Raw genomic sequence first — 9,908 nt, 5'->3', positions numbered from 1 at the left:
TCATTTATAAATAGGCCTGCTCCACTCACCAGTCTCTGTTCTTGAGCCAGTACCATACTGATTTTATTATTATGGTTTTGTAGTATGTCAATATTTTGTAGGGTTAGCCCCTCCTCCATATTTTTCTTTTTCATGGTTGACCTAGATCTCTGGGGAACTTTATTCTTCTGTATCCATTTTAACATAGTATCTCTGTGTTTCACAACAATACATTTTAAAAAAATAAATAAACGCAGCTGAAGTTTTGACTGTTACTGCATTGGGTTTGCTTTTCATTCTTTAAACAAAGCAAGACGGGTGTTCTTCTCAGGTGCAGAACCTGAGCTGTAAAGAAGCCTTCTCCCTGTACTTCTTGAGTCAAAAATGAAGACAAAGGGTGTGGCTCCCTCTCAACCTGACCCACACAGCACTGGGGAGCCCAGGGTGGCCATAGATTTGGTTCTTGTACAGCTGTTAATGTCTGATCCTTTCTTGAATAATGACTCTGCTCAGGAAACTGTGCCTCAGGGTTCAGATTTCCCCCATTTAAGCTTGTGGCTTCTTGGCCTGGGGCCTGTTCCCTTCCCAAAATGTTTGTTAGTATAGTGGCTTTTTATGGCACTTTATGGAAAAATTAAACAGGGGGGAGGCAACTTTATTCTGCAAACCAGCCTGTCTTTAACCTTCGTTTACTGGAATTTGAGTCCTCTGCATACCTTGTTAGCAGAAAAAACTTCAAATATATTTTTTCCATCCAGGCTCAACAATTGGAATGTTCTTTACCTCTTAACTCGGGCCAGGACAAATGTGGCCCAGGCTCTGAAACACAACCAGAGTTGTGCAGCAAGCAGCCTTGCACATTTCAACTGCAGATTTATCTGCATGTGTATCATGAGGGGCCCGGCCTGCTGAGAACTGGGGACCGCTGTCATTGCAAGGCCCATCCTGGGGGGGCAGTGTGTGTGTGTGTGTGTGTGTGTGTGTGTGTGTGTGTGTGTGGCAGGGAGGTTGGCCCACTGCTCACTTCCCCAAAACCCTGCTTTAGCTTTAAAGTCACACCCGGGAAGTGGCAGGAGAAAGCAATCTCTCAGCTTTTAGAAAAGAGATCCACAGGCTTAATGTACAACCTGTCTCTGTTAAGCACGGGAAACCAGTCAGAGATATTGGCCATGGTACCGCCAGAGGAAGAGGGACCCAAACCAGGTCTTCCAGAAATGTCATGTTTTTCTTAGAACTGGGGCCTATATTACACACAAATTTGAGATTATCTGCAACAATTATCTAAAATTAACTGTGGTTTTCAAATGAAAAACATTTAGGGGCGGATCAGATAAGGAGGAGGCCTATTTATAATACTTGCCACAGGGGGGGAAAGAGAAAAAGCAAAAACAAGAGGGAGAGAGAATGCTGCACAAAATAATACCAAATGTACTTCAAGCACCACTAGCCATGCTGCTGACTCTTGCTCTCTGACCCTCATTAATAACAGAAGGGAACTTGTATTTTGATTGTCTGTTCACCCGTGGTTTCTTGGAGAAAATTCTATTTCAGAGAGGAATGCTGGCTTTCCGTCTCATTCTAGATACAAAATGAAGTGGCTATAGCTCTGAACTCTTGAGTTCGGCATATGTCAAAATGCTTGTTCATGGGGTATGAAATATTAACCAGTGGTTTCTGGCTCTGAAGTGGTTAGTCACAGGCTGGAACTACCTAGAACAGTTACTGGAATTAGGAATGAGACACAGGGAAGGATCCAGTTGAAGAAGCCCTGGAAGACACCCTTTGAAGTCTGGGGCTATGTGGAGACACAGAGGAAGTACTTGGGTGCCCCTCAGCCTCTGTGCTCTGCATTTTGAGAACACCCCAATAAAGAATATTGCTCTTATTCCCATTTTACAGGTGAGGGAATTGAGGCTTAAAGCATTTACTTAGCTAGAAAGGAAATGGGATGGGATCTGAAGCAGGCCTGAGTTCAAATTCACACTCTTGACAACCACACCAAAGGACTTGTCTACAACTGTTTTCATTTCTCTTCCGTTTGGCATGGTTCTGCTGTGTGCACAGTGTGCAGGAAGAGCTATCCCAAGGGGAAGAGAGAGGGATCCGGGCCTGTGTGTCGAGAGGAGAGATGTATTCAAAGGGGAGACTTCTTGAGGAAAGCAGGAATAAAAATTAAGATGAAAGTGGCCATAAATTGCATATCCGCTCTGTGACAGACCCTGCAAATATTTACTGCAAGTCATCTTCAGAGCCACCATGCACGCAAGGCTGCTTTAGAGATGGAAGCTTGGAAGCCCGAATTGGAAGGGACAAGCAAGCACTGTGCTCACCAAGAGCTGAGTGGGACTCAGTTTCCACTACACTCCTCAGGGCTGGGACATGTCAAGTGTCAGTGACCTCTTGGGACTTTGGGCTGCCTTTGCTCTGTTTGTTATGTCATCCTCACCCAGACACAGGCTGGCAAAGGACAAAGGATCCCAAACACCAAAAAATAGCCCAGTGGGAAATATTTAACCCACATACCTCCAGACTTTCTGGCATGGACCAGCTCCTTGCCCCATCTCTGTTCCTGGCCAGAAAGAAATGGCATGAAGCAAAGGACAGTTTTTATAACCCCTCTCTGCTCTAAACCATGTTTCCTGTGCACTTAGCAGGTCTTAATGGAAACCAAACAGTTCTCTCCACATCTATATTCTTAACGCCCTGAGTCAAGTGCCCACGTGGTCAAGAAAACTGCACCAACAGAAACATTTTTTAAAAATATCAGAGCACAACATGAAGTGACCATCACTAATTCAAAGAGGCAGACATATTTCTTAAAGGTTGAAAAGAGGTGAGTCTTTCACAGGATTATAGCTCAAGGCCACATTTGCAAAAGTAGAATTGCTCCCCTAGCAAGGTTTTGTTTATCCGGCCATTTAAAAAAAAAAAAAAAGAAGTCAAACAACTTTTACTTTCAGCTCTCAGAATAAGAACTGTTTTTCCAGCTGTGTAGTTTGAGGAGGATGTAAGAAGCTGGGTTGGTTCTCTCTCTCTCTCCCTTTCTCTCTCTCTCTCTGCATATATATATACATATATATGTATATATATGTATATATATAATGTACATATGTGTATATGTGGGTTTTTTTTCAGAATGAGAAGAAAGTTTCTTACACAATTTCACTTGGGCTAAACTGCCTGTAGAGCAGTTTATTTATACTGCTTTATCGCACACCTGTTTGGATATGGGCTGTTTTGTGGTATTTAAACATACCATCTCCTGCCAATTGCTTTATCTGCAGACTCTCATGCTTTTGCTGCAAATGTTTCTTATTAACTCAGAAAAAAACACCAATTGCTCTGTGAACATTATTAGTGAGGACTAAAATAACCTGATTGTTACTTTCTGCTAACATGTCATCACTGAAGAACTATATCCCAGGAATCCATCTAAAATATGGTAAAGGCCATTTCACTGTACTCGAGGTGGGGAAGAAGGATAAGAGAGACTTTTTGGATGAAATCCTTGAATAAAAATACTTTTAAAAGCCACCTGCTTATTTTGAGCTGGTATTTTAGAGAGGAAGGGAAACATTACCATTTTAGACTGCAGTGGGCTATTTTACCCACTACAGAAATTCTGGAATATGCAGATGGCAGTGTTAGAATTTGCGTGGAAGACCTAATGCCATTTATATGACTCTCTCCGAATCATTTAAAGTCTAGGCCCCTCTCTCAGTAAAATGTGGGTCTTAATAGCTAACCAGTGGTGAGAGAATTTAATTCAACCCATAGTTACAGAATCACTCTTGTGGGATGAGCCTGGTGCTAGGTCCTGGGGTGCAGAGATGAATGCAACATTGCTGGGAATCCACAGTTCATGGTCTGATACACAGTATGTCTCCATTCAGTGTTATGGAAATTTGAATATTTGTGTGTAGATTCATAAATAGCGAAATACAACCCAAACCTAATCTGTAGAATTGAAATCTGAGTGTTTATGTAAGGCAGTTGATTTTATCCTGCTGCTAAGGAAAAGGTTGGAATACTCACTTAACAGACTGTATGAGATACCTATTGCCATATAACAAATTGCCCCTAATGTCTAGTGACTTGAAACAATAAATATCTATCATTTCAGTTTCTGTGGGTTAGGAGCCCCATGTACCTTAGCTGGGTGCCTCTGCCTTGAGGTCTCTCCTGAGACTGCTTTCAAGGTATTGGCCAGAGCTATGGTCTCATCTAAAGGCTCAAATGATGGGAGAGCTTCCAAGTTCAATCACAGCTACAGTCACCATTCAGTCCTTTGCAGATGGGTGGTTGTACTGAGGGCCTCTGTTTATTGACACATAGGCCTCTCCATAAGGTAGCATGTGAAGTGGCAGCTGACTTCCCTCAGCGGGAGTCAGAGAACAAGAGACAGCCAGCAAGACAAGAGCAGGTTATCTTTGTACCCTAACCTTGGAAGTGGCATCCAATCACTTTTGCCATCATCTCTTTATTAGATGTGAGCCAGAGGGTCCACTCATGGAGAGTGGGTAACACAAGAACATGGATATCCAGAGGCAGGGATCACTGGGGACTGTCTCAAGGGTTTCCTACCATAAAAAATGCAGATCAAACTGAGTAAAGACCTGACCAGGAGCCTCAACTGTGTCTCAGCATAATGTGGCTGGTTCTTCAGTGCCACAGCTTCGCAGCTCCATCCATGTCTGCATTAGAAACTTCCGCTATATCTACAGGGAGAATCTAGTGGTACTTAGCCATAATGACCCTCTCCTCAAACCATTCCATGGAAGTGTCTTCAAAGAGGAGCCATCATGATACCTGGTAGCTCCTGTAGTTTCCCAAGGAGACCGTTTGGATAATATAGCCCTAAGACGTAAAGTCTGGGGGTTTTCTCTTCCTTTCTTCTTTCAGCGGGGTTTTTTTTTCCTTTCCTTTCTTTCTTTCTTTCTTTCCTTTCCTTTCCTTTCCTTTCCTTTCCTTTCCTTTCCTTTCCTTTCCTTTCCTTTCCTTTCTTCTTTCTTTCTTTCTTTCTTGCCTTGGTTATGAAATGAGAATCATAAACAACTCTTCCCTCATGGAATTATGAGGATTTCATACCATAAGCAGTTAACACAGGTATTAATGGATCGTTTAGTGCCAGGCCCCTACACCCCAACTCTTGTCTCTGCTTTCTGGAGATTCAAATGTGACAATATGATTATTAGACAAATAATCATAAGGGGAAGTATGAACATGGGCTAGATGAATCAGTCAGAACTAGCTGATTCTAAACAGAGCTGGCTATAAACCCAAATCACAGCTTTGGAAGTCCTCTGCAGTGTGAGGCAATAAACCTTCCATTGTTCGATTATGTAGAAATGGGGAGTAGGCAGTGGGAAGCAGTGTCCTGGGGACAGCCAGGGCTGCCAGGCTTGGCTTTGGGGGCTCAGAGCAATAGCTAACCGTCAACCGTTAGAAAGCATTCCAGCATTTGAACTAGTATTGATACAGCAGTGTACCACTGTCTACCATCAGCTCAGAGAATGGCACTATGGAAATGTGGGTAAAAATACCTAAGCTTGTTTAGAAGGCTTTGGAGAGGCTTCTCTCAGGAAGACACTCTAAGGCAGATCTGGAAGATAAGTAGAGGTTATACACGTAAAAGAGAAGAGGAAAAATTTTTATGCCAAGGGAACAGTGTGTACAAAGACTCAGACTCGAGAAGGTTCCTCTATTCAGAGATCTAAGGAGGGAATGGTGACTCTAAAAGCAGAGAGAATGAAGGCGAGACTAGGGTCACTCTGAGACATGTGAAGGATTTGTATTTTGACTTGATAGGTTCAAAAGGAAGCATTGGAAGGTATGGAAGTAAAAGTGTGATGTTGTCCTACGTGCATTCTAAAAGATCATTCTGGCTAGGGATACTAGTACAACCTATGCAGAAGCATCGTGACCATTTTTCTCCTTATTTTTTTCCATTGTCATTGCAAATAGTTAACACACAAGTTCTGGCTGCCTGCCCTGTTGGGGAACACAACAGACACACTCAAAACAACAGAAGTGCACATGCTGAGAAGTGGTCAAAGAATGTTTGGGCAGGGTTATTGGGGTATCAAGGAGGAGAGGAGTGAGCCTCCTCGGAGATCCAGGGAAGGCTTATCAGTGGTGATGGCTCAGGAGTCAGTAGGAACCTGCCAAATGGGAAGAAGGTCCGAGGGATTCCAGGCAGAGAGAAGGCTGTGGGAAAGAGAAGGGAAGCCACATGGACATCTACCTGTGACTGGGGGAGTTGTGAACAGGGACACATGGAAAATCTAGGAGAAGATGCCACAACTATAGGTGGAGCCCGGCTGACCCTGCCATCCCATCAGAGCCACAGGGTGGCAAGGGGGCAGGGCCAGGAGGAGGCTGCCCTTCCCTCCCACGCTGTCAGGGTCTCCATTGGGAGCCTTGGAGGGCAGCGCCTGCAGGGAGGGGTGAGCAGGGCAAGTCCTGGCCCTGTTCAGTGACTCACCCCTGGCCCTGGGAACTCCAGGCTGTGCCGAGAAGCCCAGGGCTGCTCCCAGAACTGCTGGGAAGTGAACCAGGCGAGGGCCTTCCACCCTCCCTTCCCTACACTGAGCCCCACACAGGCAGCAGGCCCACCCTGCTGGAGCTGTCAGATGCCATCTGATGGAAGACAAAGTAAGGAGGCATTCCAGTTGAACTGACAGAGAGCTGAGAGGTCAACCGGTACAAAATGGGGACTCAGTTCTAGTGAAGGGAGGGACTTGCCAGGGCCACACAGGGAGACAGGAGCAGAGCTCAAAATCAGACCCAGATCTCCCGACGTGTATCCCAGTGAGTGTCTCATGGACAGTCTCCTTCTGTTAAATGAGAATAGAAACCAACTTCCTCAAGGAAATATTCAGACTTCATGTTCTTTTGGTTGACCTCTTCTGAGGTAAGCAAACTGGCTCGCAGACCAAACCCAGCCATGCCCATTTATGTACCATCCATGGCTGCTTTCATGTTGTAGTGCCCAGTGGAGTCACTTAAACAGAGACTATATGGTCCTTTAAAGAAAAAAAAAAATCTGTTGACCCTGGTCTAGCCCACTGCAGCTCCAATTTCAGCATGCCCGAGAATCTGCTAGGGAATGTATATGAAATAGTTGGTCCATTTGGGATGGGACCTGGAAATCCAAAGGTTAGCAAGAGTCCCAGAGTTCTTGATGCAGGTGGCCCAAGACCACACTTTGAGAGACTTTGATTCACCTCCAGCTCATGGAAGACAGGGCTAACTCCATGGGCTACACTGATTGGGGACAGGGAAAGCAGGCCTGTTTCTGGGCCTCTGCTGGGCAGGGCCCGCAGGCTTCTACACACGTCATTATGACGTAGGGCTCCACCAGCTGTCACAGTGCAAGTCCCATGAGGCCTCTGTAGGATTTCTCCCTGGCATATCAAAGGGATAGTACAGTGGCCACAGAAGCAATGGCTCTCTCTTTTTAGCCATGCACCTAATAGGTCAGGGAATATAAAAATTAATAGAGTCATTTACCTCCTGGGCCTTGGTGTTCTCATCTGTAAAATGAGCCACTAGATCTCTGTATCTGCACAGATACTTTTCTGCTCTATGGTTGCTGATTAGCGTAACAATTATACACTAACACCAACATCCCTAAAATCTCTTGGATGTTGACATAACACCACACAAGCAATAAAGTGGCCTGACGTCTGCTTCCTAAGTACCAGTCCTCATAGCCAACAAGGTTCTCAAACAGAGACAAGAGGAAGCAGTAGACTGAACGTTGTATGGATAAACCCGGGAATCCTCCCCTACCAGCAAGCATTTACAAATATTATCAACCAATGTACAGTAGTTGTATTTATGGAGAATCTATTATGCTCCAGGCTGCCTGTTAGGCCCTGAGAGTACAAAGTACCTTAGAGGCCCTGCTTTTGAAGAACCCACACCTACTGCTGAGCCATGGGTCTTTGGCACTTACCATAGTCACTGCTTTAATTTAGTTCAGTGTTTATAGGAAAAGAGAGGGATATTAATGCTTCATGTTAATTCAAACCACATGGATATGGTTCAGTGCTATTTGTATTAGGTTAAAAACACAAAATAAGGGTAGCCTGGGTGGCTCAGCAGTTTAGCGCCGCCTTCAGCCCAGGGCATGATCCTGGAGACCTGGGATTGAGTCCCACATCAGGCTCCATGCATGGAACCTGCCTCTGCCTCTGTCTGTGTCTCTGCCCCTCTCTCTCTCTCTCTCTGTCTCTCATGATTAAATGAATAAAATCTTAAAAAAAACCTCAAAATAAATATCCAACAACAGAAGACTGGTGTTAAAATAAATAAAAGGCTCTTAAACAATAAAACAATACACAACATCAAATATTCTGTCTACATAATCAAAACCACAATGAGATAGCACCTCACAGCTGTCATATTGGCTAATACCAAAGAGACAAGAAATAACAAGGGTTGGTGAGGGTGTGCAGAAAAGAGGGACTTTTGTGTGTGGACTGTTGGTGGGAATGCAAAATGATTCAGCCACTATGGAAAACGCTATGGAGTTTCCTTAAAAACTTCAAACTAGAGCTTCCCTATGATCCAGCAATTCTACTTTTGGGTACTTATCCAAAGAAAACAAAAACACTGACTCAGGAAAACCCTAGCACCCCTATGTTCATTGTAGCATTATTTAAAATAGCCTAGGTATGGAAGCAACACAAGCAATCCATTTATCCAGATGAATGGATAAAGAAGATGTCATATATATATCACACATACACGACACACACACACAGACACACACATATATATACATATATCGCACACACAATGAAATACCACTCAGCCATAAAAAAGAACAAAATCAGGGTACCCAGGTGGCTCAGTTGGCTGAGCGTCCAACTATTGGTTTCTGCTCAGGTCATGATCTCAGGGTCATGGGATTGGGCTCCATCTACTTGTCCCTCTTCCCCTGCTCCTCCCCCAGCTCATGCTCTCTCTCTCTCTCTCTTTCTGTCTCTCTCATAAATAAATAAATAAATAAATAAATAAATAAATAAATAAATAAATATCTTTTTTTAAAAAGAAGCAGAAGAAAATATTGTCATTTGTAGCAACATGAATGGGCCTAGATGGTATCACACTAAGAGAAATAAGTCTGACAGAGAAAGATAAATACTGTATCTTACATGTAGAATCTAAAAAAACAAATGAGCAAACAAAACAAGACAGAAACAGACTTATAGATACAGAGAACAATCTAATCTGGCAGTTGCCAAAAGGGAGGGGTGTGGGGGTTGTGTGGAATGGGGAAGGAGATTAAAAGGTACAAACCTCCAGCTATAAAATAAGTAAGACATAGGGATGCAAGGTACAGCATAGGGAACACAGTTAATAATATTGTCACAACTTTGTATGGTGACAGATGGTAGCGAGATTTACCATGGTGATCACTTCATCATGTATATAAATGTTGAATCACTATGTTGTACACCTGAAACTAATATAATATAATACATCAAAGACACTTCAATTAAAAAAAAAAATATGTACCGACAGAGGATTTCTCAGCATTAACGCTTCGTCGACACTAGGAATTGAGTACTTTTTTGTTGAGGGAAACTGCCCTGTTCATTGTAGGATTTTCAAGACCAACTGCCCCCAGCCTCACCCAATTAAGACAACTAAAAATGTCTCTAGACATTGCCGATTGTCCCCCTGGGGGACCTAACTGCCCCCTCCCCACAATGAGAAGTATTGGTTCACAATGAATTTTCAATAATCTTAGAAATTACATATGCTATAATAGGCAAGAAAAGTCAAAAATCGAACAGATAGCATGATCTTACCTGTGCAAAACAACAGCAGAAGGAGAAGAGAAAGGAGAAAAAAGAAGGATGGGAAGAAGGAAGGGAATAGAGAAATATAAAGAAAATAGCCCACAAGTTTAAATC

Source organism: Nyctereutes procyonoides, unplaced genomic scaffold (genome assembly GCF_905146905.1).
Source record: "Nyctereutes procyonoides isolate TBG_1078 unplaced genomic scaffold, NYPRO_anot_genome, whole genome shotgun sequence".
Classification (NCBI taxonomy): domain Eukaryota; kingdom Metazoa; phylum Chordata; class Mammalia; order Carnivora; family Canidae; genus Nyctereutes; species Nyctereutes procyonoides.
Note: the sequence above shows the minus strand (reverse complement) of the source record.